At 38.5% G+C, this 10,611-nt stretch overlaps 1 long non-coding RNA gene across 2 annotated transcripts; it reads left to right on the forward strand.

Moving 5' to 3' along the window:
- The first annotated feature begins 562 nt into the window (after nucleotides 1-562).
- LOC119284979 lies at nucleotides 563-5,149 on the forward strand. Of its 2 annotated transcripts, none has more exons than XR_005139301.1 (2): nucleotides 563-4,210; nucleotides 4,290-5,149. It is a non-coding gene; the product is annotated as an uncharacterized LOC119284979 (long non-coding RNA). The 2 variants fall into 2 exon arrangements; XR_005139302.1 differs by having other exon boundaries at nucleotides 4,308-5,149.
- The last annotated feature ends 5,462 nt before the right edge of the window (nucleotides 5,150-10,611 follow it).

The following is a 10,611-nucleotide window of genomic DNA, read 5'->3' on the forward strand; positions in this document are numbered from 1 at the left end:
ATATGTAATTAAACAAGGTCTGGAAAAAAATGAACATGCAATTGGATAGGGCATGAGCTGTGTGCTAGGGTTAGACATGCAACTAAATAAGGTCTGGAAAAAAAATCATGGTCACACCTGTATAAATTTCTATGACACCAGTTATTCGTCCGTGTTTGATGATGAACATGCAACTGACATCGCCAAAAAAAATCAAATTTTAAAAATTATAAATTACAAATGAATATTAATTTAATTGATTAAAAAGAAAGGGAAACGAAAAATAACGCAGCCCAGCTCTTTCAGTTCTACCCTTACAAAAAGGCCTGGGCGTAGACAAAAAAAATGAAAATAGCGGAGCAGCGGCACATCTTTCTTTAATAATAAAGCACAGATTGACTCCGTGGATTCATCGTCATAATACGTTTTCTTCTCATGGCATAATACGTTTTTACGATTTGTATAGACAAGACCGTAATATAACCGTGGTGGTACTAATTTGGGGTTCGCACGTCCTTGGAAATATAAACGATGCGTATGATAACGTTTCGCGTCATCGCGTCCTCGTCCAGGTCAATGCGGCAGGGCTCGACGTAGAGGGCGCGACGGCTCCAGGGCATGCAGGGAAACAGCGGATCTGGTGCAGCGGTCCGAGGTGGACTGGATCGGGGGCGAGAGGCAGGTTCTAGCGAAGGAGGGATGGATTCGGCCGATGCGGCGACCTGCCGGAGAGCGGCAGCGGCGGGGCTGGATCCGGTCGATGGGCAACCACCGGATCAGTTTGGGAGCCCAGCAGCAGCGCTCCGTCCACACCCTGGGCTGGACCGGCAGCAGCACTGCTCCCTCCCTCCTAGCCCCGCGCTAGATTGGCAGCAGCAGCGTAGATGGATTCAACCGCCAGCTCGGGCCACGAAGGGCTTGACCCCAGCCACAAATTGCCCCCATAGAGTATGTTGACTATGTCCTAATATGTATGCTCAATTTTGTCTTCTTGTCTCAAAAAAAAGTTTGTCTTCTTGATTTTTCTGGCTGCGGGGCATGGGAGCCATGGATCGATCCCACGTACACAGGTACTACATTATTTTTTCGTATGCTTCTTCTAGATTTCGTTTTGAGCCGATAAGTGCGAGATGTGGCATCACTTCTCGGCTCTACAAAATCCATTGCTGAAGTGCGTGTCCTGGGGTCCCAGCCTCCATCACTTCTTCAGTTCCCGCTAGGTTCAAGAACAAAAAAAATCAGTGCGGAAGACCACTAGCAGAATTGGATGTTGTATGCACCTTCATCTTGCAGTCCAATTACTTGGATTATTTGGGACAAATTCGTTTGCTTTTAACCGTACGACAGTTATATAGCAGGATAAGGATACATGCTTGTACTGCCTCTATCACAAATTGCACATGAGTTAACTAGAAAGCTAGCAATCAATCGCCCTGAAGGTATTGCTCTTTTATTTTATTTCAGATCGTGAGGAAAGGGGTTCAGATAAGTGACTACTCTATGCTGTACTAACTACTTTATGTTGTACTGACTAATCTTAGAAATATATTTGGTCCAGGAGTAGTACATAGAGCATTTCTGGATCAGATATACACACGCTATTCACCTTCATAACCCGATTTTTTTTGCTTATGATGATGTTTATTATCGGAAAGCTCTTGACAAAAGCATCAAGTAATGGGCCAATACTCAAATAACTGACTCACCTACAATCTTTTTTTCTAACGGCAGTATTATATACACAATAATAATTTTTTACATTTTTCTTATTGGGAGGCCTGAGACATTGCTGAAGCCTTTTGAAGTGATCGATTTGAGACACTAAAGACTCTGGAGAGCGTTTGTGTGGAGTTTGTTTCTTTTGTTCTGCATAACTGTGATGCCTTGATGCGGGGTTGTATTGTGATCTGAACTTTAGTTTGGTTCGATGCGTGTTGATGGTGCTTCAGGGTTTTCGCCTCGTAGTGGGCGTTTCGATTGCGAGCGCTCACAGCGGGTTTCCCTGAAGTGCTTGATCCCGCTGTTTCCCTTTCCCTTGTTTGAACTTGGAACTGGCTGTATTTCCGTTATATTTTTAATGGAAAGGGGATTAGCCCGGGTCAAAAAAAACATTTTTCTTATTGTTGCAAATATATATCTTGGTAGTTATAAATGATACATCTATTTGATCATCAGATGCTTATCTGTAGTGTTTAGGAGAGTTTTTTTGATTGGAAATGGCTTTTGATTCTTGGTTCTTGAGGTGGTATATTACTCTGAAGCACTTCAATTCTTGGCTCTGGCTAAGCATAATATATTACTTTACTACTGAGATTTGGCTACTAATGATATATGTTACCATTGTTTTTGTTGTCTTTGATAGTATAAAAGATCGGAAGTGCATCAGCTATCACTGCTCCTGTTTGTTGGTAGATTTGGCAAACCCTCTAAGTTCATTTTCCACGAAAATATAGTTTGTAACACTGGTTCGAATTAATATATTGATATAAGTAGGGCAATATCCAAGTTTCTTTATACTGATATAAGTTCAGAATTTGCAACACCATTCTACTACTTACACAAGAGCCTTGTGGCTAATCATACTTGATCCTGTGTGCTCTCATCTGTAGGTATGGGTTTCACATCGTTGTCAATTTTGATATGTTTCACGGGATGAATGATGCGTCAGATTCTTCTAAAACTGCCACTATTCAGTATGTATCCGTCGCAACCCTAAGTTATGTCTGTCATGCATTCATTATCTTTATTTTTTGAGGCTCAATCCACTTTTAGCTTTTGTCCTCTTGGAGACGTCCTCCTTGAACAGTTTGGATTCAGTCATCAAGTCCATCATAGGTTTCTGCTGGATGCCCAGCATCCGCTTGCACTTAGACAGGGAGGGAGGGAAGGAGCTGCCATATTGAAGCATCCCATATTTATGCTTACCCCGATCTCTAGAGTCAAGGATCCTTCACTGATTGAAAGATGCAAATACTGAGCTATGCTAACTAGAGTAATGCTATCTACTTTATATCAGCGCATTTTATTTGATTCTTGCGGTATCTAGACAATATTGCACGACCAAATCATAACAGACCGGGTGATTGACATTCACCTACCTGTAAGGATTCTCCCAGGTTGTATCTATCGAGGAGTGAGCGGAGGAGCAGGATTAGGAGGTGCCCATTGTGGCCTAGCAGCTGATGTCTCCCCGGTGGCTTCATAATATGCCAGACTGCTTCTTGTGTGTTTGCAGCTTGCTAAACATTCATCAAAATTATGGTTCGTTGCACCTTGTACAAGTATGAATTTTTGCCATATCCCACTTCAGGGCATAATTTTTTTTTGAAACGGCAGCGCACAAATTAAGTTTTTTTTATATTGGATCGATATTTGTATGGTTGACTTCGACAGAACCTTTTACAACCAGCTACATAGTATGGTAAATCACTAAACTGTAATGCTTCAGTCTCCCTGTGTTCTAAAAATAAAATGCTTGGAACTTTTAACTTATCAAGCAATGACTTTATTTACTCATATGTGTATTGTTTGATTCGGAGGCTAACAATAACTTTTGACCAACTATTGGGAGACCACTATCTTATCTTAGAAACAGGAGTATTATTAACTTTTGACAAACTATTGTTAAGTACACTATTGGGAGTCTTGAGCCATGTTTGTGTTGTTAGGGGCATGATTTTTTTTTTCTCCCGTTGCAACGCATGGGCATATATTAGGTGGCATCGCTGGTCCGTGTAAAATGGGTTTAAACTTGGCGAAGCTATTGAACAACACTCTTGCTTTCTTCTGTTAGGACCCTTTATCAATCATTGAGCCACGCCAAGTTTTTGAGATGGTAATGAAGCCTGCCACATTAAATTTGTCCCTCCCCTTGGTTCTTTGTTATCTATTCTTTTGAATTCCTGAATTTTCTCTGCAAAATAAGTCTTGCTTTGCCAGAAGATTGAACTGTTTCTTTTCAGCTACGATCATCTAATCTCATATATGTGTTCATTTGAACTTATTTACTCTTTTGACTGTTGATTTGGTTTGCTTTGCCTGAAGATTGAACTGTTTCTTTTTACTGTTGATTTATGAACTCCAAGTACTGATGTGCATAATTAAGCATCTGTTCATCAGGTGTCATTGTATATGGACAAGTCTGCAGGGGTTTGCCAGTCGGACTTCCATGATTGCAAATTGTCGTTCCTGCAAATTATATGTGATCACGATCTTTTTGTTGAGATGACTGGTATGTATCCTGCTGTAAATTCATGTACTACCAACCTAGGGAACTATAAATATTCCAGTTTGCCAAATTATTTTAATAGACCAGCAATATTGTTCAGAGACTTTGGTCGTCCTCCACAGCGGGATGCGACCTCCCTGGAGCAGTGGGTCAGGCGCATCATCGGAGGGGGAGAAGATCTTGTTATCTACAACAACGTTGAGTGAACCGCCGTCGAACTGAAGCGCGCCTCCTATAGCTGCGACCCTGTGTTGGCCCTGTCCGCGTACGTCCGCTAAGACCGGAAACAGAGCAGAAAAGGAGTTCAAATGTCCTCTCTCTGTTTTTCCTCCCTCTAGGAGGGCGTTGCCGGAGCAGTTAAGCCATGCGGAGGTTTGAAAATGGCACAGGAGGCGGCCTAAGGGTGGCACGGCGTACAATCCCTCTACTGTCATTTTATATCTCTGAATTTTTTTTGCTGCATGCGCAGGTGTTTCAGGCAGAAACAGTAATAGCATCGACTAGGAGGAGCAAGACAAGAAGCAACGACAACTACCATTGCTGGCTAAGCTACCTACTACGATGCCCGCCTCTCTTTGCAATGGCCAAAGCACACAACAATCCACAGTTTGGTGAATTTTCCCCCCACTTTGGTGACATGGGACGGATTGTGGGCAACAGCATTTTAGAAGAATCGGTAGTAGAAACGTGAATGTTAAAGCCAATGGGTTAGAAAACTATAAGGATACTTGATTTGTTTCCATGTCTACCTTTCAGTATTCAGCCTTGCGAGAAAAGGTGCCGCAGGATAGAAGCTTGACATAGGTGAATCAGAATTCAAAAGATCAATGGAAGTTTGCTTATGAAAGTAAAAGATCAATGTACTAATGCATTTCAAGTTTTCAACACGAGAGACTTTCTGATGTTTTAGTGACCAGGTATTATTGATCTTGAGGTGTGTTATTGATCTTCGTTACTAAATAGATGGTGTTTTTTGTTACTTTGTGAAGAAGCATTGCATGCAAGACACCATAGAAAAAAACTGCTGCCCCTGATGCTTCCTCGCGGAATCGCAGCTTGATGGGGCTTGCTGTGCCTCTGGAACACGCAACCGCTAACAAAGAGCAGCTTGAAGGTTTGAACAAATGTACGTATTGAAATTTAGAGTTCCAACGGTACATATGTGCAAGAGTGTAATGTTCACTTGGAACTTGCTCGTGGTGGAGACGTTCCACACAAAAAAAGTGAAGACGACCTGAAACTTCATGAGATAATTTAGTAATTCGGTCTGGTCAGTACATTTCTGCATAAACAAAAAAATATCCAATCAAAGCACATTGGCTTATGCTGTTTTTTGTGTATGGGAGTTTTATGATGTATTTTTTGTTAGTACATCATTTCATTAATGATATTGGATGAGGGGAATAAAAACATGTGCATATGTAGCTCACTGCCATTGATTAATTTACTGAAAATTGAATCTATAATCAAGACAATGAGTTAGTTCTAGACACGCAAAATTATGAATTAAATTTTTATTAAACCTACAACTTGAAAGTTCTGATTTTATATCATATGTGATGTTGTAATAGGAGAGGATTGGACTCTCTTCTATCTGATAATGGATTGTTTCCAAGAATGGACCTTGGTACTTTTGAACAATTTTATACTATTATTTTGCTATTTGCAAAGTTGTTTGAGTTGTATGCACAAACATATTTGTTCGAGTGTTAATTAGTTTTATAGGTTAGTAAGCATATGTTTATTTATTTTTCCGCTACTCACGTCGATCCCAAGAAGTCCATCTATGTGTGCATGGGCGATACAGATATTGCAGAGAAGGAATCATGTGCGAGATCACTGGACACTGGTCAATCTGGTCCACAACATCAAATGCCGACGTCCATGGCACAAGGCAGTTCTTTTTCCGATCAAGCAAGCTAGCAAGTGCATCCGTGATCAATGGTTTGTTTCAACAACATATATGTGCGATTATACTCGGCTTATATATTGGGTTAGGGGCAGGTGGTAATATTTTACTCTCGTTGCAATGCATGAGAACTGAAATAGATCATGACGAACATTGTTAGGGTACGTCCAAATTTCATGGTCAAAAAAGAAATACTCAATGTAGTCTTATTTTTGACGTTTTGCAAAAATTGGATTAAAGAAGTGTTGCATAATGGCAAGTGGAGCAGGTTTTAATTTTTCGCCCGATGCAATGCACATGCATTTGTACTAGTATAATGAAAAAAAACACATACCCAGACCCGTACAGGAAAAGGGACAAGGCCGATCTGAGAAACGGTCCCAAGGACACTGGCGCGACACTAGCCTTGGAGACAACAAAAAACAATGGTTCACGTAAAAATTAGAAATACAGTTTGCACAAATCTTAAAGCCCCTAATCACGTGGTGGACAACTTGGATATGACATAGTTAAAAACATCTAAATGTGAATTAGCAAATCCGAATTTCAAATTGTGGTTTTAACCAATTTTTTTACCCTTTTAGTTTGCTTTGAAGCTTCGGAATATGCATATTAGTGGAAAAATAATATTAAGATGTTCATATTCTTAGTCTACATCTCTGCGACCATAATGTTGGAAATTGTGGACTACACGGTCTACCCTCTAATTCCTCTGCCTTTTCCGTGGTGCCGCTCACAATGCGTTTGAGGTTAGAGGGTAGGGACCTATTTATAGACTCCAGGCTTTTCATTATTCCACCTGTTTCCGGAAAGATCCGTGTGACTCCTGGGCAATGTTACCAACCACGATCAAACATGCCAGTTTTTCGAGTCTAAATATACTAGTCTCTAGCACACATGTGTGAGTCATGTGTCATGATTAGATTGTATATGTGAGATCAATTTCGAATCTTAATCATGTGGGTCAACAGCCTGCAGAGCCGGTCCTGCAAAACAAACCCAGCTTTTCCACCATGTGATGTCCCGGAAAAAATACATACGTACATATAAATTCCAGTAGAGTCGATCCTTATTAATTCCTCTATTGTATTCCATCACATCCTCGGCACCTCGAGTATTACTTCCTCGAGTTAAATTCCGCATCAATTATTCCCCGTCACAAACATTAATAATATGAATAATTCCAGATTGAGTTAAATAAATAATAACCATGTTGAGTAAATGTTGAAGCCACAAAAATATCCAACATCTCCCACTTGGCTGAAACATATTAAACAATAAATGAAGTTCCATGTGTAAACATGTTTTGAAAAGAATTTCCTGACTATAGTCAGTGAACCTGCACTATATTAGTATTATTATACAAATAAATGAATTATACATACCTGAGTTTAATCATTCCACACCTCGTGTATACAATGGTAACTTCCTCAATGTGTTTAACTTTAACCGTAAACTTCAAAATAAGTGACAGGTTGTGATGCACATTCCACGATCATATATGATGTGTGAAATTCCCTTAGCTACACATAATTCCTTCCACCGCCTGAATGCGCGACAATAAATTCCGGTAGCTAAGGTTGATAGTATAATGAAAATATATTCAAATTCCAATACCATTTAGTATCCCCTTTCTCCTCATGAGTTCAAACATAATTCCTCACTGAGTATGATTTCTCTTATCAAGGTATTTTAACAAGTTTGCTATTTTCCATAGAAAATATTTCAAAATATTCCCTATGTAGTTCCACTCCCAAAACATAGGAAGCTTCAAACATTTCTTTCATATGAAAGTTATAATATGGCCAAGCTTTCACTTCCATCAACGTGACTTTATCATTGCAAATAGTAATAACAAAGTAACATATATAATAATGCAATTTTCACATACCTTTGTACATGGTCACCTCACTCCATTTATAAGACCATATGACCTGCTATTCCATTGATGTGAAGCTTGTTTCAAGGCCACAAATTGATATATTATGTTGCAAACTTCATATTTCCTCTTTGTCCAAAGATTTCCGGCTACAACATATATGATTATTTTCCTCCTGATTCCAAACATATGGGCTGCGGTTGTTTGGTAAAAACAATAAGTTCCCAAACTTCTATCTTTCCTCGTTGAGTTTCTTCCCGCGTTACTTCCACCCATACCGTGCATTGATAGAAAGTTTAAGCCTTCTTAAGAGACTTTAGTTATTCCTCAGAAAAATTTAGAGTGACTTCCCCCAGCAACACACGATAATTATCTAGAAATGATTTTCCAAGTTATTTCCTCCCACTTATCCTAAGCATATTAGTATTAGGAGTTTCACTTGTATTTTCCATTGGGGTAAAGATTATATTCTAGTATAATTGCCAATAATTCCACCATTATCCATAAAAATACCGGCTCCCACTTTCCACCACTTTTCCTTTTCCAGATCAAAATCCATACCCTTGACCCACTAGAATAACAATTAGCAAAACCCGGTGTGTGTTGTGTAGTAATTGAGAACTTCTTTTCAAAATAAAATAGTTCCTTCCAGTCCAGTCCACAAACCATAAGGAGTGACTGTATATGAAAAATGGTATAAATGCAATATGCAATGCTTCTTCCAAAGAAAAAAGAAGTATCAAAGATATTTACTTCCTCCACTCAATTGTGAAGTATACAGGAGTATTAAAGATATTCAATTCCTCATATCATATGAAGTAGACAATATATTACAATGGTGAATAAAGTTCCATGCACTTATTCAATTGATATATTCCTGAAGTGTACTTCCCCTATGAATCAGTTGTAAGAACTTTGAAATCCTTTAATCAACTGATTCTCCACATCAGTACATTATGTGAACAACACAATAAAACTTTCCGACTTGTTTAATGAAAGGTAAACATATAACCATATAAAGTGTGATCATCAATGAGTGATATGATAAACAATCTAACCTCTAGTGGGAGTGTCGAAAAAAAATACCATAAGTATGTATATATAAAATGATGTGAAGCTTTTTGCCTCCTTCCACCTTAAGAAAAGGCGTGCAAGTCAAATACCCATTATATATGTGCTTCAGAAAACCAAATTCCTCCCACTAAAGTTTTGAATTCCTGAATCAGTAAGCCACTTGATTCGGTTCCATGATATGTGACCAAGTCGTCCATGACAAACATAATAAATCCCAAGCATGAATTCCCATTATCAGCATTCCTCTCTATGGAGTCATCTTCCCCAAACAACAATTTAGGTTTCTAACTTCCAATGGACCATCAAGAAAGAATAGACCATCGTGTGAAATTCCGTAATGCACTAATTTTATCATTGAGCAATATTTCCACTCTTCCTTTTCCAAATAGTATTTCGTAAACAATGGGTTCCAAGATAGAACCAAAAATTAAATCCCTACACACTGAAGTTGCATAGTGTGTCGTATAACAATAATACCTTTCCTCCATCAAGGAGTTTCATGGCAAAATTTCCAATTCCAAAGTGTATAAGATTTAGCAGCAATGGCAAAAACACACAAAATATATAATTTCCTTTGGTACTGTTAGGATGTTAATAAAATTGCTATTGTATTCCAGCAATATAATACATAGAAGCTTAAATCCACATTCCAACTATTTGAAAAAATATTGACATATAAATATTTAATGCAAATATTCACAATGTGCATACCGTTAAGTGAGAGCAAATTTCCTTAATTTCTCATGGAGTGGTTCCCATCTTCCTCCATAAATAAGTGATTGTCATAATAGACACTTTTTGAATTCCTTCCCATGCAAGGTTAGTATAATAGTGTATCCATCAACAATAATTTTCCTCCACAACGGAGTTTGTGGGCATAATTTACAATTCCAATTTTATTAAATTTAGCATTTCCTTGGAATTTCTTGCATGGAAGTATATGATATATAACAAGAATGCACAATACAACTTCCTCTTTGCCAATTGAATTGATAAAATATTATATCTTCCTCTTCGAGGTGCAACCAGTAATTTTTGGTCAAATCCTTCCCACGGGGAGTTTCGATCTTCCTCCATAGAGCAAATGATGTCCCATATTGCACAGTATCAAATGAAGTTAGATTGGAAAATCAATTATTTTGATCAATTTGGCAGAGTTAGAAATAACCAATATAAGCCAGTAATATGTATTTTCCAAGAGACATCAACCGAAAAATGAAGACAATATTCCAGATTGCACCTATTTTCCATGCAATTTGTTCACTATGGTATGAACCTAACATAAGTATGCAAGCCATTTAACACCTATAATATATTTCCTTTTCCTCAATAGCGGCTTTCTGAATTTGGCCTTGTCCAGATTGTTTCAATCAATGATGTGATGGATAATTTCCACGGAAAATACATCATAATATTCCATCTTCCAAAGCCGATTAATTCCTTGTGCTTTCTCTCCCAAATCAGGGTGTGCACAAGTATTAAGACAATCAAGAAATACCAGCCTTCCTCGTTATAATCTGAGCCTTATAGAGAAATAAAGTA

The sequence above is a fragment of the Triticum dicoccoides genome, chromosome 4A (genome assembly GCF_002162155.2).
Source record: "Triticum dicoccoides isolate Atlit2015 ecotype Zavitan chromosome 4A, WEW_v2.0, whole genome shotgun sequence".
In the NCBI taxonomy this organism is placed as follows: Eukaryota; Viridiplantae; Streptophyta; class Magnoliopsida; order Poales; family Poaceae; genus Triticum; species Triticum dicoccoides.